Genomic DNA, 15,583 nt, shown 5'->3' on the forward strand with positions numbered 1-15,583 from the left:
GGCCTGTTTAGTACTTATTGAAACAGAGCTAGTGCTGGAGGTTAAATACATCTTAATGCGCCGCATTAATCCTTTCTGTGGCGATACTAGACAGAAACTCAGATTTGGTGAACTTTTAGTTTTAATAGGTTACACAACAACGCCACCCTGGGAATTTCACCCAGAGAATATTTCTTTTGGTATAAGGCACACAGGTTCAGTTATGCATGAATTTAGCACATCTGAGACAGTTTCAAATTTATAAAACAACCATTTATTAAGCTCTTTTTAAAACACTTTTTAAAACCAGTTTCTCTTTTAAGAATGGGACACAAAGGAAAACAAAGAAAATCAAAGTAAGTGCAGTAGCTGAAGTTACCGGCCAGAGGGGGCGCTATAGGGACGGAATCCACCAAACACAGCAAACAAAAAAACCCTTTGACACACCAGACGCAGTGAGACAACCCAAACTCAAGAATCACAGCACGCAGAAGAGGAAGACACCGTCACCACACCAACACCGCCACCGGACCTCAGCAACTGCAAAACAACAAAAGAAAAACAGTTAACCAAGATAACAATCTTAAACCTAATTAGAAAAAAACAATATCAGCCCAACAAAATAAAAGACAAAAAGGGCCGTAAGCAAAATAAGTAAAGTAATAGAAATTAACAACAGCCAATGCAAGTTAAAACATCAGGACCATGCGTGGCCCGCTTGTCTTGCCACAACAGGAGGTGAAATGGGTGCGCCGATGCCACACCCCAAACACCGCTTCGATGGAGGCGGATAATACCGCCGCAGTCCAACTTTAAAAACGACTGAGATGGAAGTCCGGGAAAACGAACGCCGACTGACGGATCCGGGAAACGAACGCAGACAGAGCAAAGCAGAGTAGATCCGAGCAGAACAGAGCAAAGCAGAGTAGATCCGAGCAGAACAGCAATGGTCCAACTGTGGGGGGACCTAGGAAAAATTAATTAGCCACCATTTTAAATAAAACTAACAAACTATTGCTTAGATGAGCGTTAGTTTCCTACCTGCCGATCCAAACACGCACACACACACTCGCAGAAGGAGGAAGAGAAGGAGCGCAGCGCAGTGGCGCTTTACCTATAATCACAAGTCAATTTAGATTTTCTGGCCAAGATCAGCTGAAGTGCAGGGAGAGAGAACACCTACCACCAGGATCTTAGTGTAGCACGCACCAGCCAGCCAGAGATTTTGTTACTTTCCGCTGCCAGAGTCCACAGGATGCAAGCCACACAGCGGAAGAGCAAAGACGACACATCCTGAATGAACGCCGCAGCTCCTTATATACCACGCCCACCTTAACAACCGGAACTCCTCACCTGACAACCACCTGTGTGGAATTAGGTGCATTTCTATACCACTACATTCTACCCCCCCTTCTTGCATCGTCGACCCGACGATGACCAATTCAAACCAATACCATTAGTTCCAAGGTCTAAACATAGCTGATACAGTTGACAGGGATGCAGAAGAACCTCCGGGAAGAACGTCTCCTGCTGGCCGTGGAAGATGGTACACATTAGAATGTTGTCCAGCAGTTGTACGTTTGGAGCGACGTAGGGCCACTGGATCAAAACAGCTGACAGTTGGAACAGTCCCAGATGTAGAGGGTTCAGCAGATACAACTGGTTCACATGGTGACCCCGGTTCCCGGGATGCAGTTGGAGGCTGTGATCTACCAGAAGGTAAGTCAGAAGCAACCACCAGGGGTTGTTCACAAACAAACAGATCATAATCAAATGGGCTATTGTCCTCAGACAGTCTCTTTTCTACAGGAGGCAAGTTGTGAGGAGGAATGTGATCAGGAGGAACACCCACCACGGGCTTTAGCATGGTCCGGTGCACCTGTCTTACTTTACTCTGGTCATTCATAGGTGCAATGGTGTAAACAGAGCCATCCTCCTTTGGTGCCCTCAACACTTTATACTTAACCGAGCTCCATCGGTCCCTGGTCTTATGAGGCCCCCTAGCAGTAAAGTCACGCAAAAACACAAATTGACCTTCCTTTAGTGGCAGATGTTTCACATGAGTGTCATGGGCATGCCTTCGGCGATCTGCAGCATGTTTCAGGTGCTCTCTAGCCCAATCAAAGGCTACCTGCAAACGAGCCTGATGCTCTTGAACCCACTCATGGACAGAACCACCAACTGGACTCTCAACTCTACCCAACAGGAAATCTAGGGGCAGTCTAGGTTCCTGACCAAACATCAAAAGGAAAGGAGACTCTCCAGTAGATTGGTGAGGAGTTGTGTTGTAGCAATAAAGAACCTGGGGCAAACAGGCATGCCAATCTCTTTTCCGAGATACAGGCAGCGTCCTTAACAGATTGTGCAGTGTCCGATTAAAACGCTCACATTGGCCATTTCCTTCTGGGTGGTATGGAGTGGTGCGTGATTTTATAATACCATACAAGCTACACAGCTGCTGGATAAGTGAGCTCTCAAAGTTACGACCCTGGTCGGAGTGCAACCGAGCTGGAACACCGAACTTATAAAACCATTCAGACACCAAAACCTTAGCCACAGTGGCTGCTCGCTGATCCCGTGTGGGGACAGCAACAGTATATTTACTGAAAACATCCGTCAAGACCAAGACATTTTCTAAGCCATTCTGAGTGGGCTCTAAGGTGGTATAATCAATAGCCAAAATTTCATTAGGACGTGATGCTAGTAAATGTCCCATGTAGCCATGAGCTTTAGGGTGGACATCCTTTGCCACCTGGCACCTCTCACAAGCCTGGCACCATTGGGCCACTTCAGAGGCCATATGAGGCCAGTAACACCGGGACCGCAAGAGCGCCAAAGTTCGCTCCACTCCCTGGTGACCATGTTCTTCATGGACTTGGGTCAGAACATCTTTAATTAGCACACTTGGTAGCACCAACTGGAACACAACATCACCCCCGTCAGATCTAAATACCCTTCGATAGAGAACTCCATTTCTCTCGACAAACCGGTCCCACTGTCGAAGCAAAACCAACGTGGATGAAGACAACTGGGCCCGCTCCTCTCGACTGGGATGCTGTCCCCTCTTCCAGAACACCAACATGTCTTGTAAAACAGGATCTGCCTGCTGCAAAGCACAAAGTTCAGCTGTAGTATGCTGTGGCAAAACTGCAACAACTGCTTGGGTTGCCTCAACCTTTTCAATCCCCAAAGCTTCCTGCAATGCTCTAGGCATAGCTGTACCTGGAAGCATGACTTTCACATCTGGTGGATCAGGTGGGTGCTGGCGAGAAAGTGCATCAGCATTGGAGTTACTCCGACCTGACCGGTACTTTATCTCAAAATCAAAAGATGCTAGCTGAGCAGCCCACCTCTGTTCAGTGGCAGCCAATTTAGCGGTGGACAGATGGCTGAGAGGGTTGTTATCGGTGTAGACAATACATCTGTTCCCCAACAGATACTCCCTAAACTTGTCAGTCATGGCCCACTTAAGGGCCAGAAACTCAAGCTTCATGGAGCTGTAATTTACCATGTTTCGCTCTGTGGGTCTCAAACCTCGACTGGCATAAGCAATCGGTCTCACCTTGCCTCCTTGCATCTGAGAGAGAACTGCTCCCAAGCCACCATGGCTGGCATCAACCTCCAAGATAAATGGCTGAGTGAAATCTGCATAGGCCAACACTGGTGTTGTTATCAACTTAGCCTTCAGGATTTCAAAGCTCTTTTGACACTCATCAGTCCAACATGCAGCAAGTCCACAATCTGATTTCTTACCAGCTTTGGCACCAGTACACTGAGCCACAGCTCTATGCAAAGGAGCTGCCAGTTTTGCAAAACCTTCCACAAAACGACGGTAATAACTGGCAAAGCCAAGGAACGACCGAAGTTCTGAAACTTTAGAGGGAGTTGGCCAGTTGGCTACAACTTCAACTTTACTAGGATCTGTAGCAACCCCTTCACCAGAGATCACATGTCCTAAATAACGTACCTCTTTTTGAAAGCAGGAACATTTACTGAGCTTTGCTTTAAGCCCCTGTTGTAAAAGTCGATCCAGCACCACCTTCAAGCGTTCCAGATGTTGATCCACACTTGAAGAGAAAACAACAATGTCATCAAGATATAACAGGACAGATTGGCACTGTTGATCCCCAAAAATCCGCTGCATTAACCGCTGGAATGTGCTAGGCGCATTACAGAGCCCAAAAGGCATCCGGTTCCATTCAAACAGCCCAAAGGGGGTACAAAAGGCAGTTTTTGAACGATCTGCCTCCACAACTGGAACCTGATTATACCCGCTAGCCAGATCAAGGGTGGAAAACCAACATGCACCAGACAAAGCATCCAACGACTCTTCTATTCGTGGAAGAGGAAAAGAATCTTTTCGGGTCTTGCTATTCAACTGCCTATAGTCAACACACATCCGAATACTTCCATCTTTCTTTCTCACCAAAACTATGGGAGAAGCATATGGGCTGCTACTCTCTCTAATGATCTGTGAAGCTAGTAATTGGTTGATATGGTCCTTCACCACCTCATAATCAGAAGGGGGAATACGCCTATAGCGTTGTTTAACTGGGACATCGTCAACCAAAGGAATTTCGTGAGCTATCACACTAGTACAGCCCAGGTCACCATCATGAGATGAGAAAACTGTCATGTACTGATGGAGCAATGATCTCACCTGACCTTGTTCTTCCACAGGCAGTGAAGACAAATCCAAGTCCTTCACCTGCTGTTGCACACTAACTGAAGCTGTCTGGCACCCCAGCGTGGCTACTTTTGCTGGAACTTCAGTAATTCCTGCAGGGAGACTCACCACATTAACAACATTCAGTGTGCCAACAACAGTGCGGGGGTATAACACCACTTCAGTCAAACCAACATTAATAATGGGCACATAAGCTGTACCCCTGATTACAGGAACCAAAGCAGGGGAAGCAAGCAAACCAGAAGGCAATCCGGACTCTAAAGGTTCAAACAGAGCGGTAGAGCTCGAGTACCCATCAGAACATGTGGCAGCCACAATTTTCATGACTCCACCAGGGATCCGACAGCCCTTCCTACCCCTGACCTTAGCCCTTCCAGGACTACGAGGCTCTTGCAAGTAGGCAGATTGACACTGCTGCAGTGCCTGCACAACTGCCTGGGGTGCCTCAGAGACACCAGACACAGAAGACCAAGCTACACCATGCAGCCCAAACAGTTCCTGATAACACTTCCTGATCACATTCATCCCCAAAACACCTGGGACTTTAGCTGGGAACTCACCACAAGGGTCCTGCACAACTAAAACACCACAGTTGGGAATCAATTTGCCACAGAGTTGTACATCAAGTTCTAAATAGCCAACATAAGGAATCCTAAGACCATTGGCAGCTCTAAGCTCCAACCAATGACACGAATGGAGGCGCTCCCAACCCCAGGACTCCATATGCTGACGAAAAAAACTCTCAGAGACAGTGGACACCATTGAACCAGTATCCACCAAACATGTGACTGTTACACCACCCATGACTACATCTGCATGAGGACAAGCTGAAATCAATTTAGAAGTACCCAAGCTTCCAATAACGGCTTGTGAGCCAGTAGCATCCCCACCCAAACTGTGGCTCTGCAGTTCGGTGGGAACTAGTTTTCCGCCGCTGAAGCAGAATGGGACCGAGTAGCTGAATCTGACTGAACTTGGGTTCGACGAGGGGCACGCACCCCGTCACACTCTCGTGCAAAATGACCAGGCTGATTACACCGCCTACAGATAACTGGACCAGCAAAGGGTGGACGGTTAGGACGACGGAAATTCTGCAACTGAGAAATGCTCTCACTAAGCTGCTGGAGCTGCTCTTGCTGATGCTTTAGCATTTCTCTTATCTGACTCATTTCCGTTGCTGATGTCAAAGAAGCTATCTGAGAACCGCCATGAACCCCATACTGGACACCATAAACTGAAGGAACCGACTGACTGCGGCTTCTCACAGGATGAGGTACCCCTTCGCGTTCCCACTGGATCGCTGCAGTCCTGACATCAAGCAAAGTGCTGTCTGGCCTCACGCGTACGAGCTGCTTCAGCTCACGACGCAGAGAACCGTCCAACACCTGCTCAACAAACTGATCTCTTAGCAGCGTCTCAGAATTCAACATACCAGCAGGTGCGCGTTGCTTTACCTTCTCCATAAGACCCATTAATGCGAGGGAGAACTCCTGAAGACTCTCTCCCTCTTGTTGTCTTCTGGAAAAGAAGGCCTCTTGCAGAGCAACATATGACTCTGAGCAACCATACAATTCCTGTAAGATTTCAAATATCCTAGCAGGGTCCTCTCTCTCTGCACTAGAGCGATACTTTATTTCATTCCTAGCCTCTCCATCCAAGTGATCAAACAGGAAAAACGCTTGGTCAGCCACAGATAGATGTCGCGCTCTCATACACACCTTCGCTTCCTCCATCCACTCACTCAATCCTATGCCTGTCCTTCCTCTAAAGATGGGGCATTTCCTATCTCTAGGCACAAAAATCAGTCTCTCTGCTACAGGGAGACTAGGCGTAGGAGGGGCATTAGGCAATGCTGAAGAAGTGGACGGCTGAGCACTTAAGCTAGCCTGCCCTTGTCGCAACTGCTCATTGTCAGCTCTTAAGCTTGCTACCAGCTTTTTAAGTTCCTGAATTTCTTCTTCCATTGTCACAAGCTTATGCTGCTTCTGATTACTGCAGTGCAAAAATAAATTTAAAAAAAATCTACGGTTAAACTATTAACACCTCACCCACCACTTTAAAGCTCTACATGGAACCACTGCTGCTCTGTCTCTGGATCGGCCAATCTGCACAAATAGGAGGGAAAAAAAAAATACACAAAATATTGAAAAACAAATACTTGTCTCAGATGTTCATAAAAAGCATAATCCTGCCAACAACGCCAAAAATGTGGCGATACTAGACGGAAACTCAGATTTGGTGAACTTTTAGTTTTAATAGGTTGCACAACAACGCCACCCTGGGAATTTCACCCAGAGAATATTTCTTTTGGTATAAGGCACACAGGTTCAGTAATGCATGAATTTAGCACATCTGAGACAGTTTCAAATTTATAAAACAACCATTTATTAAGCTCTTTTTAAAACACTTTTTAAAACCAGTTTCTTTTTTAAGAATGGGACACAAAGAAAAACAAAGAAAATCAAAGTAAGTGCAGTAGCTGAAGTTACCGGCCAGAGGGGGCGCTATAGGGACGGAATCCACCAAACAAACAAAAAAAACCCTTTGACACACCAGACGCAGTGAGACAACCCAAACTCAAGAATCACAGCACGCAGAAGAGGAAGACACCGTCACCACACCAACACCGCCACCGGACCTCAGCAACTGCAAAACAACAAAAGAAAAACAGTTAACCAAGATAACAATCTTAAACCTAATTAGAAAAAAACAATATCAGCCCAACAAAATAAAAGACAAAAAGGGCCGTAAGCAAAATAAGTAAAGTAATAGAAATTAACAACAGCCAATGCAAGTTAAAACATCAGGACCATGCGTGGCCCGCTTGTCTTGCCACAACAGGAGGTGAAATGGGTGCGCCGATGCCACACCCCAAACACCGCTTCGATGGAGGCGGATAATACCGCCGCAGTCCAACTTTAAAAACGACTGAGATGGAAGTCCGGGAAAACGAACGCCGACTGACAGATCCGGGAAACGAACGCAGACAGAGCAAAGCAGAGTAGATCCGAGCAGAACAGAGCAAAGCAGAGTAGATCCGAGCAGAACAGAGCAGCAATGGTCCAACTGTGGGGGGACCTAGGAAAAATTAATTAGCCACCATTTTAAATAAAACTAACAAACTATTGCTTAGATGAGCGTTAGTTTCCTACCTGCCGATCCAAACACGCACACACACACTCGCAGAAGGAGGAAGAGAAGGAGCGCAGCGCAGTGGCGCTTTACCTATAATCACAAGTCAATTTAGATTTTCTGGCCAAGATCAGCTGAAGTGCAGGGAGAGAGAACACCTACCACCAGGATCTTAGTGTAGCACGCACCAGCCAGCCAGAGATTTTGTTACTTTCCGCTGCCAGAGTCCACAGGATGCAAGCCACACAGCGGAAGAGCAAAGACGACACATCCTGAATGAACGCCGCAGCTCCTTATATACCACGCCCACCTTAACAACCGGAACTCCTCACCTGACAACCACCTGTGTGGAATTAGGTGCATTTCTATACCACTACATTTCATTAAAAAGAAATGTAAGGCTGGTTGAAAGCTGCAAGATTGCCTCTATTAATTAGGGGGTCTGTATGCCCTGTAGCGTTGCCCGCCAAGCCGTGTGTCACCGCCTTAGATGGTGGGAGTAGGGTTGTGGAACAAGGGGGCTGTTGGTCGTGCAAACTGCTAATACAACTGGCAGGAACGGATGAAAGAGGAGCCAGTTTTATTTAGTGAGGCATCAAAAGAAGCGCTGCTCACAGTTGTTAGAGGGAATGAAGGAGGAGAAAACAAATAGGAGAGGATTAAGCTTACGCTTCTTTTCCTTTTACAAAATTTCAAACAAATTCACACACCGGTTCTGCTCCCAGCGAAAAGGCGTCGGACTCCTTTAACTTTCTCACAGTTTGTCAAATAACAACAACAAACTTCATTGAATGTTAAAGGGATTTTGCGTGCTAGAACCAACATAGAGCTGTGCTGTGGCTTTACGTTGATCTGGCAGCACGATGAGTCGTTGCAAAGTGAACATCTGTCAAGTCCTTTGCAGCCTTTAAACAGGTATTCTTGCAGGATTCGCTTTTATTTAGTCCCGTCCTTCTCATCAACTATGTCATGTCTCGTTGTACCAGAGCTCCGTCTCTTGCAGGTTTTCTTTGCTCCATCACGCCTTAAACCAGACTTCTTACGACTTTCTTTTCCTACTCTAACTCAGAGGCCAGATTTCTAAAGTGTGCAGTAATGGATAGTTGTTCTGCCACCAAATTCTCCCAACTGAGGTGTTGATCTCTGCACCTCCTCCAAAGTTGTAATGAGCCTCTTGGCTGATTCTCTAATTAATCTTTTCTCCTGCCCAGCCAGACTGTTTTAGGTGAACAGTCGTGTCTCTGTAGGCTTCGAGTTGTGCTATACTCTTTCAGTTTTTAAGATGACGGATTGAAGAGCTCCGTGAGGTAGTCAAAGATTTTGAAATTGCTTGTAACCTCACTCTGGTTTAAGCTTTTACACGGCTTCCAGTGCAATCAGGCGACTGATAGCACAAAATACCAATAAAATCCATTTGCATGGAGAAACAAAATGCAGAAAAGGGGGTGTAGATTTTTTGCAAAGTCCTGTATGTCTAAATACTTGTCCATAAAAGTACCAGCCAGGATATTTTGTCTGAGTTGGCAAATGCAGCTTTTCTTTTTTGACTTCATCTTGCCGTTCCTGACTCTTGCACAGAGCGGCCCCTTTCTCCATAGCCCGGCACAGCCTCATCTGGGCTGCAAGCCATGCTCGACGGGTGAGGGCGTGTGGTCGCAGCGCTCCTTCCACCCACTCTGCTGCCTTACCCCAAAACCAACCTCATCTCCCTCAACCTCCCACCCTTTTTCCTTCCGCCGTGGTTTGGACAGCCTGAGTGCTTCCCCTCCTCCTCTCCTCACTTTTTTGTATTTTCATTTGCCGTTCATGAGGCCTCAAGAGACGGCAGAAGAAGTTACAAATCCTGTCCGAGGTCCTACTCTTAGACTTGTCGAACAACCGCGAACCTGATGCATCAGGAGCATCTTGAGACCGCCGAGGACGACTCCTCTCCAGAGTCAGCCACAAGCAGATTGCAGTCATCTTGAACACCGCTCTACCACCACCCACCGACAACCAACCAACCACCCCACCGCCACCCCTCCACCCGCGTCCCCCGCCCTGCTGCTGCACTCCGCTTTAATTTCCCAACACTTTGAAAGCTTTTCTCACTGTATATTTTATCACTTTTTCTTAAGACTTGCGCTCAGCTACGCCTCAGCTCCTTTTAAAATACAGAGCCAAAAAAACAAGACAATTCGCCTCTTGGATTCTCTCTTTCTCTCTCTCTCTCCCCCCCTCTCTCTCTATGTTCATCTCCCTCATCTCATTGTGAACAGGCTTACTGGAAAGAGCACACTTAACAGAAGAATTTCACACTGTATTAGAAAAATGCATCTTTTCACACCTGTAAATATCTTGTCTGATCTGCTTGGTTACCAGCCCCTCTGAAGGAGGGCCACATGCTGTACAGCAGAGGGGAGATGGCGGAATTTGCTTTCACTGCCAGGAAACAGAAAAACAGAGCAAACAATAATGTTGCGCATTGTAACGCTTAAACTATTGGACCAATATTCAGATTCATAAAACACTTCCAGGGTACTCTAAAAAAGAAAAAGCCGAACAAATAGCAGCAAGGACCATCTATTAATTCCCAACATGCGGTCGAGTAATGTTATGTGATTGAAGTGTGACAAAAAGTTGTGAGGTTTATTTACTTTGTGTGTGCGCGCACGCGTGTGTGTGTGTGTGTGTGTTGCTGCTGCGATGGAGCTGGTAGATCTGTGGGCGTGTAATCGCACCGAGGTAGAAAACACTCGGAGAGAGACACACATTGCATCTCGCCGTGCCAACAAGTTCAGGAGTGAAATCCTGTGGATGTGAGCACATGTAAAGTCATCATAACATTGGAACAAGGTTATCTGAGAAATGGCAGTTTATGTGGCAGTTTATGTTTTACCTTCATGAATAGAAAATATGCTGACTGATTTGGATGATTTTGCACTCACACATGTGTGCAAGTAAACAAAGCTCGTCGTGTCGCAAGCAGAGACTGTCGAGCACATCCCGAGACCCGCCACCCCGCAGTGTCCATGGCCCCCACACCCCACACTGGATTCCCCTTTTGGATGAGCCGCGGTGTCACAAAATCAAAGTTTATTACAAGCGCAAACAGTCCCAGATTCAATTTTGAGTCGATCGTCGGCACAAGTTTTAACTTGAAGCCGATCGATTGTTGTCTTGATCAATGCAACGTTTGCTATGATGCTGAGGAACAGGTGAAGTCTCAAGTGGACAAGTGTCAGCATGCCCCGCACCGTAAGCTAGCGCCTCAAAGCTGCCTCTTTGCTAACGAACCCACCTTATGGCTCTCACATCCCCCTAATTGCCAACAGGCCGCACTCCCCGTTCCCCCCGGCCCCCCTAACTCAACCTTCCACCCTCTTCCCAGCCAGAGCAGGGCCACGGACAGCGGCCGGCGGACCTCGGGAGAGCGTGGTCTCGGCTGGGGCCCCCTCACTAACACTCAGACCGATGTGTTAATAGATCCAATGCCATCTTATTTTCGCACTTCTGCGAGACGGCAAGGGGCGGCCAGGCGGGATCAGCAATCTGCCTCGCTGAAAGAGCTTGAACAAGAGAGGAAGGAGGCGGTGGAGTGGAGGGAACGATGGCAGGTTCACAGCACTCCACCAAGGAGGTCAGCAAGAAGGCAGGGGGCACAAGTTCAACTGAGCAGCACAGAAAGATCGGATCAGGAGGGGAGGGGACGCATAAACGAACCCGCATCGGTGTGGATGGGTGGATGCACGGGGACTGTGCTACATCTACAAGGTGTTTGGTAAATGTACATCAGATAAAAAAAGATTAGTCGAAGCATATAACTTCAACCAATGTGTTTGCTTCACATCTGTGCGACGTTTTTATCATAGATGATGTAATAAAAAAACATCATGTAGTCTCTCTTATTAAATTTTCAGATGAAATCATAAGGTTTCAATTAGCTCCCTTGAAAGAGAATTTCAGTATTTCCAACATTTGTCTGTTTTGCTCCTCTTTTTTTTAAGTCAAAATGCTCAAAATTGTTGCTTTTGAAAATCATTTTATTTTGAGAAAATGTTGTCACTCTGGTTCCTCCCACAGTCCAAAAACATGACTGTCAGGTTAATTGGCTTCTCCAAATTGCCCCTAGGTGTGAGTGTGTGTGTGCGTGGTTGTTTGCCCTGTGTGTCTCTGTGTTGCCCTGCGACAGACTGGCGACCTGTCCAGGGTGACCCCGCCTCTCGCCCGGTACGCTAGCTGGAGATGGGCACCAGCAACTCTCCCGACCCCACTGAGGGACAAGGGTGCAAGAAAATGGATGGATGGATTGTCACTCTGGTTGATGAGAGCTTATGATTTTCATTGACGTGAAAACTAAGAAAATGGAAACAACTTTTTGTGCTTTAATTGTTCTATGATTAGGGCAGGACAGCTGTGACTATTACGCAGCTCACACCATCTGAGTGTAAATGAATGGGAGAATGACTGAATACAGTGTGAAGTGCTTTGGAGTACTCTAGACTTGAAGCGCTATACAAGAACAGGTCATTTTCTATCTCCAAAACATTCATCTTGACTTCCATCAAATGTAATGCCCCTTTTCTTGAAACGCGGTCAGTTTGAAACCAAATGTAACTGGACATAACATTTAAATCTACAGAGAATTTCACAGGATATTTATTGATCCTCCAGAGGTTTTGTGAAAAAATGAGAACATGATTGTTTTCATTTTGCATTTTGCCTCAAATCAGGTTCAGATTCAATTTTAATCTGAAGTATCCAAGTCTGACATAATTATAATGGAGCAAATCCTTGATTTTTTTCCCCCAATCTCTCCATATTTTTATTATTTTTTGTCTTTTCAACATGTGTCATACAACATCATAAGCAATTACTGCCATAGCAAAAAAGGATGTCAAATTAAAACATGGATGGATTAGGTATAACTAATGGATGGCTGAATATGCTTTTACAAAACAGACGACTTCCTTAAACTGTGTTGTTGTCATGAAACAGTTTATTTTGGTAAAGTATTTTCAACATTCAAACCCTTTATTTTATCTCACGAGGAACCTATTACTGCTTAAAGAGGGTGTCAATGTTTTGCCAACTAATCATGTTATTTTCACATATATATTTTTCATGAGTTTCAATTGAAAGTCATGTTTTTTTGGGTTTTTTAATCTTTGCCTGAGCCACACCAAACATGTAATGTGTTGTACTTTCAGCAGCAACTCATATCTCAACCAAAAACGACCACACACTCCCTTTGATGAACCACCTACAGAGTTTTGAGTGTTTTGGATGAAGATGTGGAAGCCCTCAGGCAGTTAGAAACACCCACACAGTACGAAAACATTAGTCACTGTCACAGGTTTTGGTCCTGGGGGCGTCGCTTGTTGCGATGTTACAGGTGACTTCATTCTGGTTTTTCACATGATTTCTTATAAGTCACATGCAGCCAGAGGTAGCAGAAAAAAAATATGTAGCAGACCCCCACAGGCCCCTTTACTTTGATGCCCCTAAATAAAAGCAGCCAGTTGCTTTCATAATTTACACAACTGGTAAATAGATTTGAGGTGTGTGTGTGATCTTATCTGATTATGAATCCAGGCGTTCTGGATGATTGGTGACTCTTGGACAACAACATCATAAAGACCAAGACACACCGACTACAGGTCAGGAAAAGATTTCTAAAGAGGTGAAATTATAGGACAAAATAGCAAAGTTTGAGCATTCACAGATCAATCTTTCATCTGAAAATTACAAACTTACCCAGACATGACCATTCATCTAAACTGGCAGGCCAGGTTAGGTGAGAAAAGCAGCCGGGAGGTCCAGTGGCAAATGCAGGAGTTGCTGAAAACCACAGCCCAGGTTAGAGCATTCATGAACCAAATAACAATGAGTAATATGCTACACAATTCTGGCTTTTATAAAGATGTCACTGTTTCCTGAAAGATAGTCACAGGAAGTATTAGGGCATCTTACATGTGGAAGAAGGTACAACCATGGTTAAATTATTTAATCTGTATTTGTGTACAGAAAACTAATACTGCACTTCACACTGGAACATGGTGGTGGCAGCATTATGCTGTCAGGATGCTTGTCTTTAGCACATACTTTGAAACTGGTTGGAGTTGATGGATGGAGGTAAATAGAGGGGAGTTCTGGAAGAAAGCTGTTAGTCTGCAAAATTCAGCTTGTTGCAGAACAAAGATCCTAAACATAATTTATAATTATTTGATGGACATATCAATACATTGAGCTGCATACAATTGCATGGCACAGTTTTTTAAAAAACTCTTATTATTTTTTCCTTCCGCCTCACAATGAGCACAATGTCATGCTAACTTGTGTGGGCCTGTTGCATTACTTTCCAATATATTACATTTTTATCTGACACTACTTATGTTTTTTTTTTTTTTTTAAGTGGATATACCATTCAGAATAAGACTCTTTTGGGGGGTTTTTGAAAGATGAATCCAATTTTAATCCCATCATGTAAAGGCCAGAAAGATCACGAAGTATAAAACTTCATAAGGATACTCTGAGGTGTCAGAGAGGGTGGCAATAGAGGAGGAGGAGGGGTGAGGGGGAGTTGAAAGTGAAGGAGGAGCAGAGTTTGGCTCTGAGCCAAGTGTGTCTCAAGCATTTTGGCTCCTCACCTTCTGCTGCCCCTGTCAGCCTGCTCATGGTCTCCCTCTCTAGGCGTCAGAGATGTAAAGTGACAGCCGGGGTGGCTTCCATGTCAGTGAGGTGAGACCAGGCTCTCCGGCGAGATGCCCTGACCAGGACCACCCCTTTGGGTCCACATCGTGTGAAAAGAGGAAAAAAAAAAAAATCCCCCTTCTCCAGTGTCTGACCATGATCATACTGTCAGTGCCCCAGTCCTAACCTGTAAGATACCCTAACCATCCCCCCCTACCCCCTCTTCTTTCTGTGATCCAACACAGGCAGATTAGGATGCTGTCATCAAAGTGGCAGAGTACTAAAACATCCATTAAGCTTTTAATTGAAGAGACGGAGTATTGGGGGGAGGAAAAGGAGCACGTGATGTTGTGTGCGCTGGTATGACAGAGCTTGTTTTGGAGAGGTGAGAAGTAACAGAGACTTGTCAAAGGTCAGAGTCGGCCAGAGGCCTGCCCTGCCACGCTGTCAATCTGTGCTGCTCTTTTCAGGCAGCGTTCATTGATGCAAAACATATCAACACACAGATATAATGCACTCATGCTTCTCTCGCACCTTGCAATTGTCACCACACCTTTTATTTACACCTCGCCCTGCATCCATCTATTTTGGTTTGTATGCATCCGTGAGGCGTCGCGGTTAGAAGTGATCATGGTTAGTATTTGCGATTAATTTGTGTTTAAGTGCAGGAAAGGGTGAGTGTTTTTTTTACTGGCGTTCATCCAAAATGATCTTTGAGGACATCAAGGTCCTTCTTAATGACGGCTTGGCGTTTGCTCACGTTTACCCAATCGACTGAAAAAAGGGGTTGCATCTGCATTGATGATGTTATGCTGAGGCTTTGGAGACTTGGAACAAAATGTTTCTAAATTATGTGAGCTCTTGGATCAGCTGTGTTAAATGTGGAATAAAAATGTATCAATTTCGACGTTTGTTTAAAAATGGAGGAGTTTCATTTTTGTCTCCAACATGAAAGTGCAACTTAAATAGATGACTATGTTTGGTTTTCTTGACTTTTGTTTGAGCAAGTGTATGATTGTTTTTGTGCAACAATTACAGCAATAAAATGGGATAAGCAGTTATTTGTTTGTTCTTGGAAGCGAAGCTCCTTGGAAGCGACTACAAATGCAGCGT

General features: G+C 45.5%; 1 long non-coding RNA gene across 4 annotated transcripts; it reads right to left on the reverse strand.

The window, feature by feature from the left end:
* Positions 1-230: 230 nt before the first annotated feature.
* Positions 231-8,197, reverse strand: LOC145553781 (uncharacterized). Of its 4 annotated transcripts, none has more exons than XR_014089827.1 (4): positions 7,961-8,197; positions 7,156-7,891; positions 6,719-6,771; positions 231-519 (listed from the first exon to the last, which is right to left on the reverse strand). It is a non-coding gene; the product is annotated as an uncharacterized LOC145553781 (long non-coding RNA). The 4 variants fall into 4 exon arrangements; XR_014089828.1 differs by lacking the exon at positions 6,719-6,771 and having other exon boundaries at positions 7,156-7,744; positions 7,819-7,891; positions 7,961-8,196; XR_014089829.1 differs by lacking the exon at positions 6,719-6,771 and having other exon boundaries at positions 7,220-7,891.
* Positions 8,198-15,583: the final 7,386 nt, after the last annotated feature.

The sequence above is a fragment of the Poecilia reticulata genome, chromosome 11 (genome assembly GCF_904066995.2).
Source record: "Poecilia reticulata chromosome 11, P_reticulata-male-v2, whole genome shotgun sequence".
NCBI classification, from domain to species: Eukaryota; Metazoa; Chordata; class Actinopteri; order Cyprinodontiformes; family Poeciliidae; genus Poecilia; species Poecilia reticulata.